Source organism: Symphalangus syndactylus, chromosome 20 (genome assembly GCF_028878055.3).
Source record: "Symphalangus syndactylus isolate Jambi chromosome 20, NHGRI_mSymSyn1-v2.1_pri, whole genome shotgun sequence".
Taxonomy (NCBI): domain Eukaryota; kingdom Metazoa; phylum Chordata; class Mammalia; order Primates; family Hylobatidae; genus Symphalangus; species Symphalangus syndactylus.
The window spans coordinates 45756473-45776816 of NC_072442.2; the positions used below are offsets into that span (position 1 = coordinate 45756473).

At 50.1% G+C, this 20344-nt stretch overlaps 1 protein-coding gene across 8 annotated transcripts in view; it reads right to left on the reverse strand.

Annotated features, from left to right (window-relative positions):
• Window positions 1-20344, reverse strand: part of DCAKD (dephospho-CoA kinase domain containing) — a 38385-nt gene that overhangs the window by 14272 nt on the left and 3769 nt on the right. For 2 of the 8 annotated variants that reach the window (XM_055257752.2, XM_055257751.2), the window contains exons 1-2: window positions 14904-14993; window positions 14080-14148 (exon numbers count right to left, since the gene is read on the reverse strand). The exons of 2 other annotated variants lie outside the window; for them this stretch is intronic. The gene's annotated coding sequence lies outside the window, so the exon portion shown is untranslated. Of the gene's footprint in view, window positions 1-14079; window positions 14149-14713; window positions 14877-14903; window positions 15163-20344 lie in introns of those variants that run through there. 4 more of the 8 variants (XM_055257747.2, XM_055257756.2, XM_055257754.2 and 1 more) reach the window with 4 other exon arrangements.

A 20344-nucleotide genomic window follows, 5' to 3' on the forward strand; every position in this document is an offset into this window, starting at 1 on the left:
TCACTCTTATTGTTGCCCAGGCTGGAGTGCAATGGCGCATCTCAGCTCACTGTAACCTCCGCCTCTCAGGTTCAAGCGATTCTCCTGCCTCAGACTCCCAAGTAGTTGGGATTACATGCAGCTGTCACCATGCCCAGCTAATTTTTGTATTTTTAGTAGACATGGGGTTTTGCCATGTTGGCCATGGCTAGTCTCGAACTCCTGACCTCAGGTGATCTACCCACCTCAGCCTCCCAAAGTACTGGGATTATAGGCGTGAACCACCACGCCAAGCTTCAAGAGCTTTTTTTTTTTTTTGAGACAGAGTCTCACTCTGTTGCCCAGGCTGGAGTGCAGTGGTGTGATCTCGGCTCACTGCAAGCTCTGCCTCCCGGGTTCACACCATTCTCCTGCCTCAAACTCCCAAGTAGCTGGGATTACAGGTGCCTCCCACCACGCCCGGCTAATTTTTTTGTATTTTTAGTAGAGACGGGGTTTCACAGTGTTAGCCAGGATGGTCTCGATCTCCTGACCTCGTGATCCGCCCACCTCGGCCTCCCAAAGTGCTGGGATTACAGGCGTGAGCCACGGCGCCCAGCCCGCAAGAGCTTTTTTAATCCCCACCCTACTGTTGTCCGTAAAGTAATGACAGTCTGTTTCTCTCCACCAAAGCCCAGTCGGGAGGAATGGGAATGGGACTTCAGACTAGGCCAGGACTAGTGAACAGGCAAGGGCCAGGTTCCCTGATCTCTCGTCACTGCAAGCAAGCCACAGTTACTAGGTCATCCTACCTTGCCAAGCTCAGCTGAAGGAGCTGGAAGACCATCCATCCCCCTGTACACAGATGCCCAGGCCCCTCCTGAGACCTACTAAATCAGAATCTTGGGATCAAGCTGAGCGGGAAGTTCTTTTTTCTTTTTTTCTTTTTTTTTTTTTTGAGACAGAGTTTCACTCTGTTGCCCAGGCTGGAGTGCAGTGGTGCGATCTCAGCTCACTGCAACCTCTGCCTCCCAGGTTCAAGCGATTCTGCTGCCTCAGCCTCCCGAGTAGCTGGGATTACAGGTGCCCGCCACCACACCCTGCTAATTTTCTGTATTTTTAGTAGAGATGGGGTTTCACCATGTTGGTCAGGCTGGTCTCAAACTCCTGCCTTCAGGTGATCCACCCACCTCAGCCTCCCAAAGTGCTGGGATTACAGGCGTGAGCCACCACGCCCGGCCTTTTTTTTTTCTTTTCTTTTCTTGAGACAAGAGTCTCTCTCTGTCCCCCAGGCTGGCGTGCAGTGGTGCAATCTGGGCCCACTGCAACCTCTGCCTCATGGGTTCAAGAGATTGTCCTGCCTCAGCCTCCCGAGTAGCTAGGATTACAGGTATGCACCACCATGCCTGGCTGATTTTTTTTTTTTTTTTTTGAGATGGAGTCTTGCTCTGTCGCCCAGGCTGGAGTGCAGTGGCGCAATCTCGGCTCACTGCAAGCTCCGCCTCCCGGGTTCACGCCATTCTCCTGCCTCAGCCTCTCCGAGTACCTGGGACTACAGGCGCCCGCCACCACGCCCAGCTAATTTTTTGTATTTTTAGTAGAGACGGGGTTTCACTGTGGTCTCGATCTCCTGACCTCGTGATCCGCCTGCCTCGGCCTCCCAAAGTGCTGGGATTACAAGCATGAGCCACCGCGCCCTGGCGATTTTTTTGTATTTTTAATAGAGACGAGGTTTCACCATGTTGGCCAGGCTGGCTCAAACTCCTGACCTCAGGTGATCTGCCCACCCAGGCAGTTCTGATGTGTAACAGCGCTCGGGATAAATTCTAACTCTTCTTTTACAGCAGTGGAGACTGAAGACCAGAGGAGGGAGGGGACTTCCCACCAGCAGCTATTATCAAAGGCTGGATGGAATTCAGGGCTCCTAACCCCTAGTCTAGACCCCTGCCTTTAATGTACTCAAGAAATGGAAAATTAATTTACCTTTAGACTAATGAGACAAAGTAAGGAAGATGAATGTTTGTAGGCAAATCAAGTCGGAGCCAAAGAGAAATAATTTCTTGATTATCATACTGTTTTCTTCCTGCAGAATGGCGGGGTGAGGGGGTGTGTGGACAACGGCCAGAGCACAGATGGAAATTCCAGCCTCCCGGGTTACCTAATGAGGATCCTCCCTTCTCAGTGCCTTGACCGAGTGTCTGTGGAAACAGACCAACAGCTGCTTGGCCTCCGTCAGGAAGGCCAAGGGGACAGAGGAGCACACGCCCAGGGAGGCTCCGGGTCCCCAACTTAAAGGGCCTCAACAAATAACAGCTGTTCCTGTCCAACAAGCCCCTCTGTAGCTCATTCCTTCACTAATCATCCACTGAGCTCCTCTGTGCTCTGCAGGAATGGTGCCAGGGACCTCTTGGGTAACCAGAGGAAAACACAAGTCTTGCCCCTTGGGAAAACTGGAGAGCTAGATAGTACCAGATGAAAACATCTGAGAACAGAGTGCTGACAGGTGAGCAGGAATGGTCAGGTGGTGCTGGCCCCGGGCCTGCTGTATAAGTGCCTTCCCACTCACTTGGCTGCGCACAGATCTACGGGGATCTTCCAAGGATGAAGCTCAGCAAGGAGCAAATGGAGGCTTAGGTACCCAGCGGCCTCCAAGTCCCACCTAGACCTGCCAGCACCTCCCTGTCAGGCCCACATGAACAAATGACCACCTTTGATCACCTGTGTTCATGACCCTCTTCCTGCTCTGGTCAAGTCATCATTCTCCAGAATCCAATCTGGCTTCCCACATTCCACTGCCGCTTACACAGAGGCAGTACATTCCTCACAGCAAGTGCTAAACCTGGCTATAATCTGAATTTACTGCGAAACTTACAAAAGGTACAGACACCCAGGCTCCATCTACCCCAGCTCACTGAATCTGAATCAGCTAGGCCTAGAACCACGGCTAAAATGAAAGGCTGTGGACTGGAAGTGGAAAAGTCCTGGGTCCTGGTCTCTGAATTCTGTGATAAAACTACCCATGTTGTGACTGCAGGAAGTCTTCTCTCCAGCCTGGCCCAGGGTGGTAAGAACTCCATACAAGAAACAGCTGAGCCCTGGGTGCCTTCCCTCCTCTGAGCCTCAGTCCCCACACTTGTGAGTGAGAGGGGCTGGACTTTCAGTGCCAAGAATGGCGCGGCTCCCCAGGGAGGCTGAGAGACACACTGGTGATTTCTTCCTCCCTTTCAGTGGTTCAGAGCTCTCCTGGGAGTGGTGAATAAATGCTCTCCTGGGGCCGGGCGCGGTGGCTGTAAGGCCAAGGTGGGCGGATCACTTGAGGCCAGGAGTTCGAGACCAGCCTGGCCAACATGGCGAAACCCCATCTCTACTAAAAATACAAAAATTAGCTGGGCGTGGTGGTACATGCCTGTAATCCCAGCTATTAGGGAGGCTGAGGCAGGAGAATTGTTTGAATCCGGGAAGCAGAGGTTGCAGTGAGCAGAGATCATGCCACTCTGGACTCCAGCCTGGGCGACAGAGTGAGACTTCGTCTCAAAAAAAAAAAAAAAAAAAAAAAGGCCGGGTGCAGTGGCTCACGCCTGTAATCCCAGCACTTTGGGGGGCCGAGGTGGGAGGACCACCTGAGGTCGGGAGTTCGAGACTAGCCTGACCAACATAGAGAAACGCCATCTCTACTAAAAATACAAAATTAGCCAGGCATGGTGGCGCATGCCTGTAATCCCAGCTACTCGGGAGGCTGAGGCAGGAGAATTGCTTGAACCCGGGAGGTGGAGGTTGCGGTGAGCTGAGATTGCGCCACTGCACTCCGGCCTGGGCAACAAGAGTGACACTCCGTCTCAAAAAAAAAAAAAGCTCCCTTGGCAAACCAAGGGATGACATTACTGTTGGTGGCCTGGGAATCTTCCTCGTCAACATCAAAAGCTGTTCACAGAGCTGGCTTGGCTGGAGGCGGAAGGACAACACCAAGTCCACAGTAACAGAGAAGGAGCCAATGCACTGTGCAGGAGAAATGGAAGCTGGATTCTGGAACCAATCCCAGGCACGGGATTCATCAGCCAAGGAGGAGCCAGAAAGAAAAGCGGGCTTCGGATCCCAGGGAAGCCACACCCCATCCTTTCTTTTCCTCATTCTCCATGTCAGTGAAAGGCAGCAGGGTGCAAGGAGTTTGGGTTGGAGCTGGTGCCTGCGCCCCAACTCTGCAATGAAGCTCTAAGGCCTCTGAAATGACGATCAGATTCTACTGTGCTCCATAAATGGTGGGCTCTTTTGCATCGGGTGTCTCCAAATTGCCTCTCAGTATTCACTTCTTGGGCCCAGTAGCCCCGAGAAGAGTAAGTACATTCAGAGAATGGTCTGTCTTAGAATCTCCTCTGGCAGTGTTTCTCTTAGGGAAAAATTAATGGGCTAAATAAAGCCCTACTGCTCTGGGAGGTCTGGCCAAGTTCTAATCCCACTAGGCCCACTCTGTTAGCCTAAGCCACTAGCACCTGTGCCCTGACCACTCCAGTAGCCTCATGACCTGACCCCCAGTCCCTGCCTGGCTTCTCCCCAAGGTAGCCAGGGTCATTGCTTAAAGGAGTCATCTGATTATGTCACTCCCGTCTAAAACCTTCACTGCCTTCTCCCGCCTCCTCCTGGCCCTTCACAGAGGTCTCCAGGCCCTGTGTGACTCCCTCAGTCACTCCCTGTCCATGATGCCTGGTGTCTGTCACACTGATCTTCCTTCTGTCCCTGAACACACGGGCTCTTTTTTTCTTTTGAGACGGAGTCTGGCTCTGTCGCCCAGGCTGGAGTGCAGTGGTGCGATCTCGGCTCACTGCAACTCCGCCTCCCGGGTCCACGCCATTCTCCTGCCTCAGCCTCCCAAGCAGCTGAGACTACAGGCGCCCGCCATCACGCCTGGCTAATGTTTTGCATTTTTAGTAGAGACGGGGTTTCACCGTGTTAGCCAGGATGGTCTCAATCTCCTGACCTCGTGATCCGCCCGCCTCCGCCTCCCAAAGTGCTGAGATTACAGGCATGAGCCACCACGCCCGGCCACATGTGGGCTCTTTTCGACCCCAAAGCTTCTGTGCTGGTGTTCTCTCTGCCAGACTCACCTCAGGGCTAACTACTCTTCAGTCACCCTGTACTGACTGTGTCAACCAATCAGACACCAGGCACAGGAAGGGGTGGTGGGGACAGCAGGGGAGGGGTAAAACAATAAACTCACAGTACCAGTAAGTGTAGTGGTGGTAAGTGGGTAAGGGTATCGAGAGCAATGGGGGGCCGTGCATGGTGGCTCATGCCTGCCAGCACTTTGGGAGGCCAAGGTGGGAGGATCATTTGAGCCCAGGAGTTAGAGGCCAGCCTGGGCAACAAAGCGAGATCCTGTCTCTTAAAAAAAAAAAAAAAAATTAGCTGGGCATGATGGCATGTGTCTGTAGTCCCAGCTACTTGACAGGCTGAGATGGGAGGATTGCTTGAGCCCAGGAGTTGGAGGCTGCAGTGAGCCATGACTGTACCATTGCACTCCAGCCTGGGTGCAGAACAAGACCTGACTTAAAGAAAATAAATAAATAAAAGAGCAACAGGCACATCATTGTCTGAGCCAGGACCTGAAGCAGCATGGGAGTAAGTCACATCCCCTTGGAGCAGCCTCATCCAATCCCCCAACCCAAATGAGGCCCCTGCCATCTCTCACCACTCCATTTACTTTCCCTCCTTTGGCCTCGTCATGCTTTGGACTTTTATTTCTGTTCATGTGACTTTTTTCTTCTTTGAGACAGGGTCTCACTCTGTCACCTTCTTCCCTTGGGAGAGCTCAGGACTTATGTTGGAGGCAAATTCTGTTGCTTCTCATCTCCCATTCAACAGCCCCGCCCCTGCATGTGCCAGGCCAGGACCTGGCTCCCTCGGCTTGCAGCCCCTGTCCTCCACCCCTTGCCGCCTCTCAGGATTTCACACTGGGGCCGCCTGACCAGCCAGATAGAATTCCTTTCCTAAGGGGGTGTATCTGTTTTGCACCAATGATCAATATAATCATTCATGAAAACGAGTCATTCCCTGCCTTGGGACCCAATTATTTCTCGAGGAACCAGTGGTTGCAAAAATACATTGTTTTCCAGTTAACTATTAAGTGCTATTTTTATATACGGCTTCCCCACTCCTAATCTTTCATTATTGGTGAGAGGTTGCTATTTAAACCTTCAAGTCCAAGTTCTCTTCCTGGGCTCGGCCCATTAAGCCGCCACCTCCTCCAGGCTGCCAGTTACGTGGAGAGAGCCACAAGGAAAGGAGCTGGCGTCTGCCTCCCTCTGCCTCCTCTCTGCTCCCTTTGCCAACACCAAGGGCAGGGAGGGGACAGGTCTCTCTTCTCTACTTGAGCACTCTCCAGGCACAAACCATCACTCCAGCTTTCATGAATGGGCAGGGAGGCTGTTTGGACTGGACTACTTTGTTGCCATTTATGCAAAAAAAGGATCACAGGAACTGCACATTCTCAGAGGGTTCAGAGTCAAAGGGACCTTGGTAGGGATTAGCTCTGTCCCTTAACTAGCTGTATGGCTGGAGGCAATTTAATTCAGCATTCTGAGCTTCTCTTTCCTTGAGTATAAGATAGGATTTGCGCTTGAACCTGGGAGGCAGAGGTTGCAGTGAGCTGAGATCGCGCCACTGCACTCCAGCCTGGGTGACAGAGTGAGACTCTGTCTCAAAAAAAAAAAAAAAAAGGATTTGTAATGACTACTCATGGGGTCATGTCAGGATTCAATGAGGTGGCATAGGTCACAGTCACCTCATCTTCCCCAACTCAGTGTGTGACATGTCACAGCCACTGCAGTCTACTCCATTTGTAGTGTGATGGGTTACTTACGGGTGTATGTATGTCCACCACTTGAACCCTGCAGGCTGGGCGGTAAGCCAAGGCCATGGTGCCCAGCTGAGGAGCAGGTGTCCCTGAGAACCCAAACATCCTAGGCCATAGCTGGGCACATACCAAGGAAAATAGTCTCATCACACACACAGGAGGCAAAGAGCCAGAAAATTAGCTTAAAGGCAACCTGGAGACAGGAGGCGGCACGGATGCCCAGAGCTGTCCTGCTGCCACCAAGGAGTGCCCTCCATATAAGTCCTAATACGCTCACCTACTCATCAAGCTGGACTTGTTGGAATCATTCTTTGGTCTCTCGGCTACCTCCCGATTTGGGGGAATGTTTTTCTGTACAATTCTGGGTTTTTCTCATAACTCCATATCCCTAAACAGTACCTCCCTCCTCCCTCCTTCCACTTGTATAGGCCAAAAGCCTCGGAGTCCTCCTGGCCTCTCTCACACCCTTCATCCAACCCGCAGTGCCTGGCCAGCGCTACCTCCCACCTGCACAGCCCACAAGGAGCCCCCGGTGCATGAGTGCCACCATGTCGCTGCTGAACCCCTGCAGCAGCCTCTGAGCCATTTCCTGCTGCACCTTTGCTCCAAAGTTAGGAACAAACTTTGTTTGCTCATAACAAAGCAGCTAGTGTGATCCTTTGAAGTGCAAGTCAGATCATGTCAGGCCTCTGCTCACAGCCCTCTAACAGTTCCCATCTCAGTGGGTACAAGCCAAGTCCATGGAGAGTCCTACAGAAGCCTCATGAAAGACGCGTCTATGTCCTCCCAGCATCTCCAACCACTCCCTCCTAGATCACTGCCCTCAGGCCTGTGTCCCAATGTCCCCACAGTCCCAGAAAAGGCTCTTCCCCAGAGGGCTGCCCCATTCACTCCCTTCTCTGCCCAATCGTCCCTCCATCAGAGACTGTCAGGTCCTGTCCCGCTGAACCCAACCCCCATCTGGAACTGGCTGGAATCACCTTTTAAAAGCTGTGGCAAGCGGTCGGGTGCAGTGGCTGACGCCTATAATCCCAACACTTTTGGAGGCTGAGGCAGGCGGGTCACCGGAGGTCAGGAGTTCGGGACCAGCCTGGCCAACATAGCAAAATCCTGTCTCTACTAAAAATACAAAAATTAGCCAGGTGTGGTAGCACGTGCCTGTAGTCCCAGCTACTCAGGAGGCTGAGGCAGGACAATCACTTGAACCTAGAAGGCAGAGGTTGCAGTGAGCCGAGATCACACCACTGCACTCTAGCCTGGGAGACAGAGAAAGACTCCGTCAATAAATAAATAGATAAATAAAAGCTGTGGCAGAAGAGTTCCCACAAGGGAATGCCCTAAACTGTCCCGAGACGAGGCCAGTTGGGATTCTAAAGAAAGAACCACTAAATGCCAGGGTGATCAGTCCAAAGCATTTATAAGCATTCATTAGGGGAACTTCCTTACAGAGTGGGCTGCACCAATGCTCTCAATGGACAGCGAGAGAAATGAGGTGTTCTACCTAGGTATGTCGACAGCAAGGGGGTCAGGGCATGGAGTTTATATGAAGGTTTAAGCAATTTGGCTCAGGGCCAGGGCCAGTTTCTTTCAGTGTTTTGGGGAACAACCTAGATACCTTTATCTAGCTATCTAGATATCTATAGGCACCTTTATCTAGGTATCTAGGTGCCTGGGAATGTTCAAAGACCCAGTTTGGATTCAACCCTGCAGCTAGCTGGATCACAGCATGGTCAGGACACGGACAGAAAGCAGGGGAACTGGGGACCCTACAGATAAACTGTCCCCAGATATATAAAACAGCACCCCTGCTTTATCCTGTAGTCTCCTTACTGTCCCACTTTTCTTCACAGCGCTGACCAACGTGTCACCACCCAACACATTACCTGGCTTTGTGTTGATATCTTGCAATCTGCCTCTCTCTAAATCTGGGTACTGCTGTATCCAAGGTGCCAAAAACAGGGCCTGACAAGTAGGCCCTTGAAAGATACTTGTTGGCCAGGCACGGTGGCTCACACCTGTAATCCCAGCACTTTGGGAGGCCGAGGCGGATGGATCACTTGAGGTCAGGAGTTCAAGACCATCCTGGCCAATATGGTGAAACCCTGTCTCTATTAAAAATACAAAAATTTGCCAGGCGTGGTGGTGTGTGCCTGTAGTCCCAGCTACTTGGGAAGCTGAGGAAGGAGAATCAATTGAACCCGGGAGGGGGAGGTTGCAGTGAGCAGAGATCGCACCACTGCACTGCAGCCTGAGCAACAGAGCAAGACTCTGTCTCAAAAAAAAAAAAAAAAAAAAAAGAGACTTGTTGAATTAATACATAAACCATGCAGCAAAATATTCAGCTCATGGGCAAGCTGGAACTCAACATTAACTTTTTTTGTTTTTGTTTTTGAGACAGAGCCTCGCTCTACTGCCCAGGCTGGAATGCAATGGTGCGGTTTTGGCTCACTGCAACCTCTACCTCCTGGGTTAACGCGATTTTCCTGCCTCAGCCTCCCGAGTAGCTGGATTACAGGTGCCTGCCACCATGCCCGGCTAATTTTTTTTGTATTTTTAGTAGAGACAGGATTTCACCACGTTGGCCAGGCTGGTTTCGAACTCCTGACCTCAAGTGATCCGCTTGCCTCGGCCTCCCAAAGTGCTAGGATTACAGGCGTGAGCCACTGTGCCTGGCAACATCAACTATTTTAAAATGAGAATCACAAAACCTTTCCACATTACTTCCCACCTACACATTCCTGGACTGACAATATTTTGGGCTAAAAGATGAGGAAAATGTGGGAGACAGTGCCTAGAAAGGTGAGTTTCCCAGCATGCAGGAACTAGAGTGTGAGAGCAGCACTTTCTCAAAGTGAGGAGATGGAAGTTAAAAGAAGTTCTGGCTCGGCACGGCGGCTCACACCTGCCTGTAATCCCAGCACTTTGGGAGGCCAAGGAGGGCTGATCACGAGGTCAGGAGTTTGAGACCAGCCTGGCCAATATGGTGAAACCCCATCTCTACTAAAAATACAAAAATTAGCCAGGTGTGGTGGTGCGTGCCTGTAGTCCCAGCTACTCGGGAGGCTCAGGAAGAAGAATTGCTTAAACCCGGGAGGTGGAGGTTGCAGTGAGCCGAGATCGTGCCATTGCATTCCAGCCTGGGCAACAGAGAGAGATTCTGTCTCAAAAAAAAAAAAAAAAAAAGCAGCTCTATGTTTGCCCACGGTAGTGCCAGGTGGCCTACACACAGGAGAACAAGAACACTTAGGTGATGCGTGAAGATTTTCTGAGAGGCACAAAGGTAGAGTTTCAGGGTCATAAATTTCCAACTCAATTCCCACTGGCTCTCCTACCCAGCTCCTCCTTCACACTCACCCATCTCCCATGTTTCAGAGAAAGGCATAACCACCCACCCATGCTAAATAATACTGAGGTGCATGGTCCCACAAGGTGACAATTCCCTGGGCACCAGAAAGGGCAATTCAAAAGGTCAGTATTCATGCTAAGAAAGTGACTGCCTACAGTGACTAAGGAACAAATCCTTGCATGAGTTAGGTGGTTTCTAAACCTTGGCCTTCAAGAAAGTTAAAGGAGGACCTAAAAGAACTGTGGACTGACAGATTATTAATAATCAAATGTGATTTTTCAGCCCATAATTCAGAAGGTGTTCAAAGAACTGAGTGATATTGCTGAAAAAAAAAAAAAAATGCCTTCAACTCCTGTGTATTTAATTTACATGAAGAAACTTTTTCACTGGTTACAGCCAAAGAAAAAAAAAGCACTCTGCTCACTCTAGTAAATATACAAATAAACATGGATAGATTCATGAGCTTTAAAAAGCTCCACCCAGCTTATTTTTTTCGAGGCAGAGTCTCACTCCGTTGTCTAGGCTGGAATGCAGTGGTGTGATCGCAGCTCAGTGAAATTTCAACCCTCCTGGGCTCAGGTGATCCTCCCACTTCAGCCTCCCAAGTAGCTGGGACTACAGGCATGCACCAACATGTTCAGCTAATTTTTAAACATTTTTTGTAGAGATGAGGTTTTGCTGTGTTGTCCTGGCTAGTCTCTTTTTTTTTTTGAGTCGGAGTCTCACCCTGTCACCCAGGCTAGAATGCAGTGACGTGATCTTGGCTCACTGCAACCTCCGGCTCCCGGGTTCAAATGATTCTCCTGCCTCAGCCTCCCCAGTAGCTGGGATTACAGGCGCACGCCACCACACCTGGCTAATTTTTGTATCTTTAGTAGAGACAGGGTTTCACCATGTTGGTCAGGCTGGTCTTGAACTCCTGACCTTGTGATCCGCCCACCTCGGCCTCCCAAAGTGCTGAGATTATAGGCGTGACCCACCGTGCCTGGCCCCTGGCTAGTCTCAAACACCTGAGCTCAAGCAATCTGCCTGCTTTGGCCTCCCAAAATGTTGAGATTACAAGCATAAGCCACCATGCCTGGCCGTCTTAGCTTATTAAGAGAAATACTCAAATAAAACTTCGTTAATGTAGTTTTTATCAACTGTGTATTTTATAATTGTAACAACTCAATCCAAAAGAAACATTTAATACTCATGATAACACAATTTTTAAAAAGTTTTAATTTTGTATGTATTTTTGTTACAGAGAAATATGATGATAAACCAAAGGCTTTCAGGCATAAAATGTATTATTACATGGTCAGGCACAGTGTCTCATGCATATAATCCCAGCACTTTGGGAAGTCAAGGCAGGAGGATCACTTGAGCCCAGGAGTTCAAGACCAGCCTGGGCAACATAGTGGGACTCTTGTCTCTACAAAAAAATGAAAAAAAAAAAAAAAAAATTAGCTGGAATCCCAGCACTCTGGGAGGCCCATGCGGGCAGAGCACTTGAGGCCAGGAGTTTGAGACTAGTCTACCTGGCCAATATGGCGAAAGCCCATCTCTACTAATAATACAAAAATTAGGCCAGGCGCGGTGGCTCACGCCTGTAATCCCAGCACTTTGGGAGGCCGAGGAGGGCAGATCATGAGGTCAGGAGTTTGAGACCTGCCTGGCTAATATGGTGAAATCCCGTCTCTACTAAAAATACAAAAATTAGCCGGGCATGGTGGTGCATGCCCATAGTCCCAGCTACTCGGGAGGCTGAGATAGAAGAATCGCTTGAACCCTGGAGGCGGAGGTTGCAGTAAGCCGAGATCGTGCCACTGCACTCCAGCCTGGGTGACAGAGCGAGACTCCATCTCAAAGAAAAACAAAACAAAAATTAGCCAGGCATGGTGGCATGCACCTGTAATCCCAGCTACTCAGGAGGTTGAGGCTTGAGAAGCACTTGAACCTGGGACGTAGAGGCTGCAGTGAGCCAAGATTGTGCCACTGCACTCCAGCCTGGGTGACAGAGTGAGACAGACACTGTCTCAAAAAGAAAGAAAGAACCATAAAAATAGCCAACCAGCAGCCCTCAGGGCTATTCTGCCTATGGTGTAGCCATTCTTTATTCCATTATTTTCCTAGTAATATTGCTTTCATTTGAAAAAAAAAAAAAAAAAAAGAAGTGGCTGAGTATGGTGGTGAAAGCCTGCAGTCCTAGCTACTAGGGAAGCTAAGGTGGGAGTATTGCTTGAGCCCAAGAGGTCAACGCTGCAGTGAGCTGTAATCCCACCACTGCACTCCAGCCTGGGTGACAGAGACCCTGTCTCAAAAAAAAAAAAACTATTACATTAGAAAAAACTTCTTTGAGGAAACAGAGTGGAAATATGAGTTCAAGAAGGAAAAAGGGCCCAGCATGGTGGCTCACACCTCTAATCCCAGCACTTTTGGAGGCTGAGATGGGAGGATTGCTTGAGACCAGGAGTCAGCCGGGGCAACATAGCAAGACCTCATCTCTACTAAAAAGAAAAAGAAAAATCAGCCATATGTGGTGACAGACACCTGTACTCTTAGCTACTTTGGCGGCTGAGGTGGGAGGATTGAGCTCAGCAGGTCAAGGCTGCAGTAACCAGTGACTGCCACTGCACTCCAGCTTGAGCAACAGAGCAAGATCCCATCTCAGAAAAAAAAAAAAAGGAAAAAAAGAATGATTTGAAATTTCGATGGTTAAATAAAAAGTGAGGTTTTTTTTTCAAAAGATGAGGGAAATCAAATCAAATGGTACATATTTAGACTTCACTGCAGGTTTAAATGAGGATTTTAACAGCTTTATTTTAAAATATCAACATTCACAATTAACCAGAACTTTTATCCTCTGTAATCTTCAAAAGAAAAATGTGAAAGTTTCAATCTAAAGCTGTCAATCTAAAACTGTGCCAGCAGGTAATTTTCTTTTTCTTTTCCATTTTTTTTTGAAACAGAGTCTTGCTCTTGTCACTCAGGCAAGAGTGCAGTGGCATGATCTCAGCTCACTGCAACCTCTGCTTCCCGAGTTCAAGTGATTCTCCTGCCTCGACCTCCTGAGTAGCTGGGATTGCAGGCACCTGCCACCACACCCAGCTAATTTTTTTGTATTTTTAGTAGAGATGGAGTTTCACCATGTTGGCCAGGCTGGTCTCAAACTCCTGACCTCAGGTGATCTGCCTGCCTCAGCCCCCCAAAATACTGGGATTACCAGGCGTGAGCCACCGCGCTCGGCCTCCCAGCAGGTAATTTTCTTTTCTTTCTTTCATTTTTTTTTTTTTTGAGATGGAGTCTCACTCTGTTGCCCAGGCTAGAGTGCAGTGGCACTATCTCGGCTCACTGCAACCTCTGTCTCCCGAGTAGCTGGGACTACAGGCATGCACCACCATGTTCGGCTAATTTTTTTGCATTTTTTAGTTGAGACTGGGTTTCACCATGTTGACTAGGCTGGTTTCGAACTCCTAACCTCGGGTGATCCACCCTCCTTAGCCTCCCAAAGCGCTGGGATTACAGGCGTGAGGCCACCGTGCCCGGCCCAGCGGGTAATTTTCAAAACAATGCTAAGATCGTGGCTTACCTGCCTTCAGCTATCAGCCCTCTTCTTCTCTCCTTAAGGTACAGGCACCAAGAGAGGCTAGGAGACCCTTTAAAGGTTATTTACCAAGGGGACAGATTCAGAACTTGGTGAAGACAGACAGAAGAGGATTTGGTGGGAATTTAGGGCCCTGCTGAGACAAAAACCACCCGAACCCGTCTGTCCACTTTCTATCCATCTACCAGATCTCTAGCATCTCACCCCTTTCCCCAGGCCTATGCCAGCACTGTGCCACACCAACTCAATCTTGATTTATTCAGGTAAAATGAGCACTCTCCCTCCTGCAAAAACAAACACGTTTAAGACATAAAACATATTCAAAGGCTTCCATTTCCTCACCTTTAGAATTGAGACTTAATGTCAAAGTTCACTCGGGTAGTTTGAATCATTTGAATCATTTTCCCGTAACTAAGGGAGAGAGTGAAAAATCTTTGAAAACTCTGTAAGCGAACACCTGAGATGCCAACGCCTCCTTTGCGGAGCTGGGGAAGGAAGAGACGGGTGGCCGGATGGCCTCCCTCACTAGTGGGTGGGCGGGAGATCCACGCCGCCCCAGTCCCGGGGGCCTTCGCTAAAATCTTAACTGTCTGGCCTCCCGGGGGAGAAGGAAGCGGAGGAGAGAGGTCTGAAAATCGGAGATGATCACTCAGCTCATCAGTAAAGCACTTTATACCCACCCTATAGGACAGATACTGTAGCTTTATTCCCATTTTTCAGATGAGCAAACTTGGGGTCGGAAAGATACCCCAAGGTCACACAACTGAAGTGGCAGAAGCTAGATTTAAGAATCAATCGGCCCGCAAAGTTCTAAAGGGCAGTGGCTTTGGTCTGATCCTGAGTTTGAATCCACAATCTCCAGCCCTTTCTAGCTGTAAACCTTCCTGCGCGTCCTCAGCCGTAAAACAGAAGAAATAACACCTTGCTTGGCAGGGTTGCTGTCAAGACAATGGGCCGTGGATATAAAAGCGCTTGCCTTAGTGCTGGCCGCACACGATGCGCTCAATACATCGTAACTCAGGCTTTCAAAAGAGGCCCGTAGCCCCACTAGGCCGCAAATTGGGGCGCCCGGGGCGGTAGCATCCCCGCGTAGCAGCCGCGGCCAGGGCCCGCCCCCTCCCCGGGGCCCGGCCGGCTCCCACCTGCCCGCGCGGCGCGCTACGTACCCAGCGCCTCCGACCCGGCCCAGGCCTCCGCCTCTAGCCCAATCTCCGCAGCGCTTACAGGCCGGCTCAGCGGGCGAGGCGGGACCTCGGGAGCGCGCGCCCGCGGACCGGACGTCCGGCCAGCAGACGGGGACCGGAGAGGTTGTGCGGGCTGGCTGGCGGGCGGGGCCGGGAGAGGTTGGTTGGGCGGGCGTACGCGGGAGAGGCGGGCGTACGCGGGAGGTAGGGGGGGAGAGCTCGGCCCCGGAGCGCGGCACAGAGCTCCCCCAACCCCCGACCCGGAGCCGGGAAGGAGAGGGAGAAAGAGGAGAGGGGCAAAACTGCAGGGTCCTAACTTCAGATATAAAGCTCGGTCACTCACTACTTGTGCAGCCTTGGCAGTGGTGATCATGAGCACTTTCCACCTGCCAGGTCCTAAGAACACTTTGTGGGATTATCTCAGCCCGCACAGTCCTCAGGGTGGATCCTATCATCATCCCCATTTTACACAACAGGAAACTATGTTTAGCGGTTAATCCATTTGCCCTCTCATACAAAGTCATGTGATTGCAGAGCCCGCATCCTGTCCATACAAGCCTAGCAAGCCACTCAGCCTCTCATCCTGTCTCCTCTCAAAGTGGGGATAATCGCAGGCGTGCAGCGTTGTTGAAAGAATACATAAAAGCCGGGTACGGTGGCTCACACCTGTAATCTCAGCACTTTGGGATGCCTAAGTGGGAGGGTCACTTGAGCCCAGGAGTTTGAGACCAGCCTAAACAAGAGTGAGACTAATCCCGGATCTCTACAAAAACAAACAAACAAACAAACTAGCCAGGCATGGTGACAGTCAGCTACTCGGGAGGCTGAAGCAGGAGGATGGCTTGAGCCCAGGAGGTCAAGGCTGCAGTGAGCCATGATGGTTCCACTGCACTCCAGCCTGGGCAACAAAACGAGACCTTGCTTCAAAAAAAATAAAGCATCTAGGCCGGGTGCTGTGGCTCACGCCTGTAATCCCAGCACTTTGGGAGGCTAAGGCGGGGGGGATCACCTGAGGTCAGGAGTTTGAGACCACCTGGCCAACATGGCGAAATCCCATCTTTACTAAAAATACAAAAATTAGCTGGCCATGGTGGCAGGCGCCTGTAATCCCAGCTACACGGGAGGCTGAGGCAGGAGAATTGCTTGAACCCGGGAGGTGAAGGTTGCAGTGAGCCCAAGATCTGGTCACTGCACTCCAGCCTGGGAGACTAGAGCAAGACTCCGTTTCCAGTTAAAAAAAAAAAAAAAATCAATCTAGTTATCTAGTTATGCCTCACATATAGCAGGAAGTTGTTTTTGTTTTTTTTGTTTGGTTGGTTTTGTTTTTTTTTTTTTTTTGAGACAGAGGTTCGCTCTATTGCCCAGGCAGGGGTGCAGTGGCAGGATCTTGGCTCACTGCAGCCTCTGCCTCCCAGGTTCAAGCGATTCTCCTGCCACAGCTTCCCAAGTATCTGGGACTAGAGGTGTGCGCCACCACACCCGGCTAATTTTTTTTGCTTTTGAGATGGAGTTTTGCCCTTGTTGCCCAGGCTGGAGTGCAGTGGCACGATCTCGGCTCACCGCAACCTCTACCTCCCGGGTTCAAGCAATTCTCCTGCCTCAGCCTCCCAAGTAGCTAGGATTACAGGCATGTACCACCACACTCGGCTAATTTTGTATTTTTAATAGAGATGGGGTTTCACCACGTTGACCAGGCTGGTCTGGAACTCCTGACCTAGGTGATCCACCCACCTCGGGCTCCCAAAGTGCTAGGATTACAGGTGTCAGCCACCATGCCCAGCACATCGGGCTAATTTTTGTATTTTTAGTAGAGATGGGGTTTCACCATGTTAGCCAGGCTGGTCTTGAACTCCTGACCTCAGGTGATCCGCCCACCTCAGCCTCCCAAAGTGCTGGGATTACAGACATGAGCCACCGTGCCTCGCCAAGCAGGAAGTTTTTAATTAACACCTACCCTGTCTCCCTTCCCTCTCCTTAAACTGTATTTCTGTTCTCTACTTCCTTTAAGGTAGGAATCTTGTCTATCTACCACTACAATACCCAGTGCCCTGCACAGTAGGGATTCAGTATATTGAGGAATTAAGTAATTTAACATCTTTCTTAGATCACCTGAGTCCCTGAAAGCTTTCTTCCTGACTTCAACAGTCAAGGAGACCTACTACCATCACCCAATATATAGGATTCCACCTTGTGTCCAAAAGGCCATTTGTTCCAAATACCCTGCCAGTATTTGAATCTTTTCCACATTATCTCTGCCATCTATACATGTACATGTCTCATGTTGGGAAACTCACTGCCACTCGACAGTTTTTTTTTTTTTTTTGAGACAGAGTCTGGCTCTGTTGCCCAGGCTGGAGTGCAATGGCGCGATCTCAGCTCGCTGCAACCTCCGCCTCCCGGGTTCAAGCGATTCTCCTGCCTCAGCTTCCCTAGTAGCTGGGATTACAGGTGCCTGCCACCATGCCCAGCTAATTTTTTTTTTTTTTTTTTATGAGACGGAGTCTTGCTCTGTCACCCAGGCTGGAGTGCAGTGGCGCAATCTCGGCTCACTGCAAGCTCCGCCTCCTGGGTTCATGCCATTCTCCTGCCTCAGCCTCAACGAGTAGCTGGGACTACAGGCGCCCGCCACCACGCCCAGCTAATTTTTTGTATTTTTTTAGTAGAGATGGGGTTTCACCGTGGTCTCGATCTCCTGACCTCGTGATCCGCCCGCCTCGGCCTCCCAAAGTGCTGGGATTACAAGCGTGAGCCACCGCGCCCGGCCACCCGGCTAATTTTTATATTTTTAGTAGAGATGGGGTTTCACCATGCTGGCCATGCTGGTCTCAAACTCCCAACCTCAGGCGATCTGCCTGCCTCAGCCTCCCAAAGTGCTGGGATTACAGGTGTGAGCCACCACACCTGGCCGACAGTTGTTATTGTTTTAAGTCCAGTCTTGGCAGTTAGAAAGTTCTTTCTTAGGCAGTATCTCTCCTAGTTTTAAACCGTGGGGCCATACAGAACAAATCTAATTCTATTTTATAGAGCCAGATTTAATGGCTCAATTCCCTTCCTCAATCAAACAATGTATAGCTAACCTAATCCTGCGGTTCTCACCCTTTTCCCTACTCCTGACACATCCAAGGGATACCCAGACTCCCACCAGTAATCATGGCTGGCCAAGACAGGGATAGGAACAGGCCTGGCCTGTCCCCCCAAATTATCTGGATCTTCCTAGGACACAGTGTTAGGAAACCCTCCAGATGACCCTACTTTTCTCAGATACTGCTTTACAGTATTATAACTATTCATGTACAAGTGAGAGCCTTGTCTTCCAAGGAGGTATCCTTGTGGTCCAATCTACCAAAAGCAGCTGCACCTCTACCCCAGGAAGATCCCATAGGAAAGGGTGAAGGGCCGCTACAGGGCCTTCAACCCAGGTACCTCCCCCATAATAAAACTTGGGCTTTGGAGTTTCCATGTGATGCCATCAAGGGCTTTTTCAGCTCAAATATATGTCTTTCATGATTCAAGATGGCAATAAGAAACTTTGAGCTGGCTGTAGCTACTTACGCAATCTCATTTCATCCTGACAGTGGCCTGCATCTCAGTCACCTCTGTGTCTTTAGCATTTAGCATGATGCCTGGAATACAGTTCTGCTTCTCATTTTGTTTGATGAACAACCCTGAGTCCATTAAAGATGACTCCTTTGGCTCCTAGTTTTAAATTTATTTTCTGTACGTTTATTTATTTATTTTTGAGACAGGGTCTCACTCTGTTACCCAGGTTAGTGCAGTGGCGTGATCTTGGCTCACTGCAACCTCTGCCTCCCAGCCTCAAGTGATCCTCCCATCTCAGCCTCCCACTGAGTAGCTGGAACCACAGGCACACACTCCTCACTTTCGAAGCTCCAGTCCTAAGTCATATCATTCTCACTGCCATACCTCTAAAGCACCCAAGTCTCAGGCACCTGGACTTTCTACCTAGAACATCCACCCCAGTTTGTTTACTGTCCTGATGAACATTCAGCTAAGCCATCATGTCCCCCCAGGATCTCCTGCCCCAGGTTAAGGCTCCTGCTTCTGGACAGCCTGTGCTGTCTTAGGCACTGTGCTAGAACTGTTCTACCCCTGACTCTCCAGTTCCTGCCATAGAGGCTGACAAGTCATCAGTGTTCCCGAGGTTGGAATAAATGAATCACAACCTATCTCATGGCTTCCTAGGTCCACCAGAAGAAAGGTTATCTCTGGCCGGGCACAGTGGCTCACATCTGTACTCCCAGCACTTTGGGAGGCCAAGGTGGGGGATCACCTGAGGTCAGGAGTTTGAGACTAGCCTGGCCAACATGGTGAAACCCCTTCTCTGCTAAAAATACAAAAGATTAGCCAGGCATGGTGGCTCACACCTGTAATCCCAGCTACTCGGGAGGCTGAGGCAGGAGAATCGCTTGAACTCAGGAGGCAGAGGTTGCAGTGAGGAGGGATCGCACCATTGCACTCCAGCCTAGGCAACAAGAGCAAAGCTCCATCTCAAAAAAAAAAAAAAAAAGAAGGTTATCTCTGACATGCTGGAAGTACAGTAAGGGCCTAGATCTGTGATGGACATCATGAAGAAAGTTTTTCTTTGGTTATCATAGTAGTAATGCTGACTTCCTGGGAAGGGAAATAATAATCAAGTGGGTATTAATTCTGTCCTAGACACTTTTAGGGCTCTCTATGCAAGTCTTATTTTACAGATAATGACATTGACGCTCAGACGTTAAGTGACTTGCCTAAGTTCATTCATTAAGTCAGAGGCAGAGCCAGGATTTAGAACCCAGGGAGTCACACTCTGCCTGCACTCTTTTTTATATATTTTTTTCTTTTTTTTTTTTTTTTTTTTTTTGTTTGAGACGGAGTCTTTCTCTGTCCCCCAGGCTGGAGTGCAGTGGCGCAATCTCAGCTCACTGCAAGCTCCGCCTCCCGGGTTCACGCCATTCTCCTGCCTCAGCCTCCGGAGTAGCTGGGACTACAGGCGCCCACCACCACGCCCGGCTAATTTTTTGCATTTTTAGTAGAGACGGGGTTTCACCGTGTTAGCTAGGATGGTCTCGATCTCCTGACCTCGTGATCCACCCGCCTCGGGCTCCCGAAGTGCTGGGATTACAGGCGTGAGCCACCGCGCCCGGCTACATATATTTTTTTCCCAAGACAGAGTCTTGCTCTGTCGCCCAGGTTGGAGTGCAATGGTGCGATCTCGGCTCACTAAAACCTCCACCTCCCAGGTTCAAGCAATTCTTCTTGCCTCAGCCTCCCAAGTAGCTGGGATTACAGGCGTCCGTACTGTGCCCAGCTAAATTTTGTATTTTTAGTAGAGACGGGGTTTCACCATGTTGGCAGGCTGGTCTTGAACTCCTGACCTCAGGTGATCTGCCTGCCTTGGCCTCCCAAAGTGCTGGGATGAG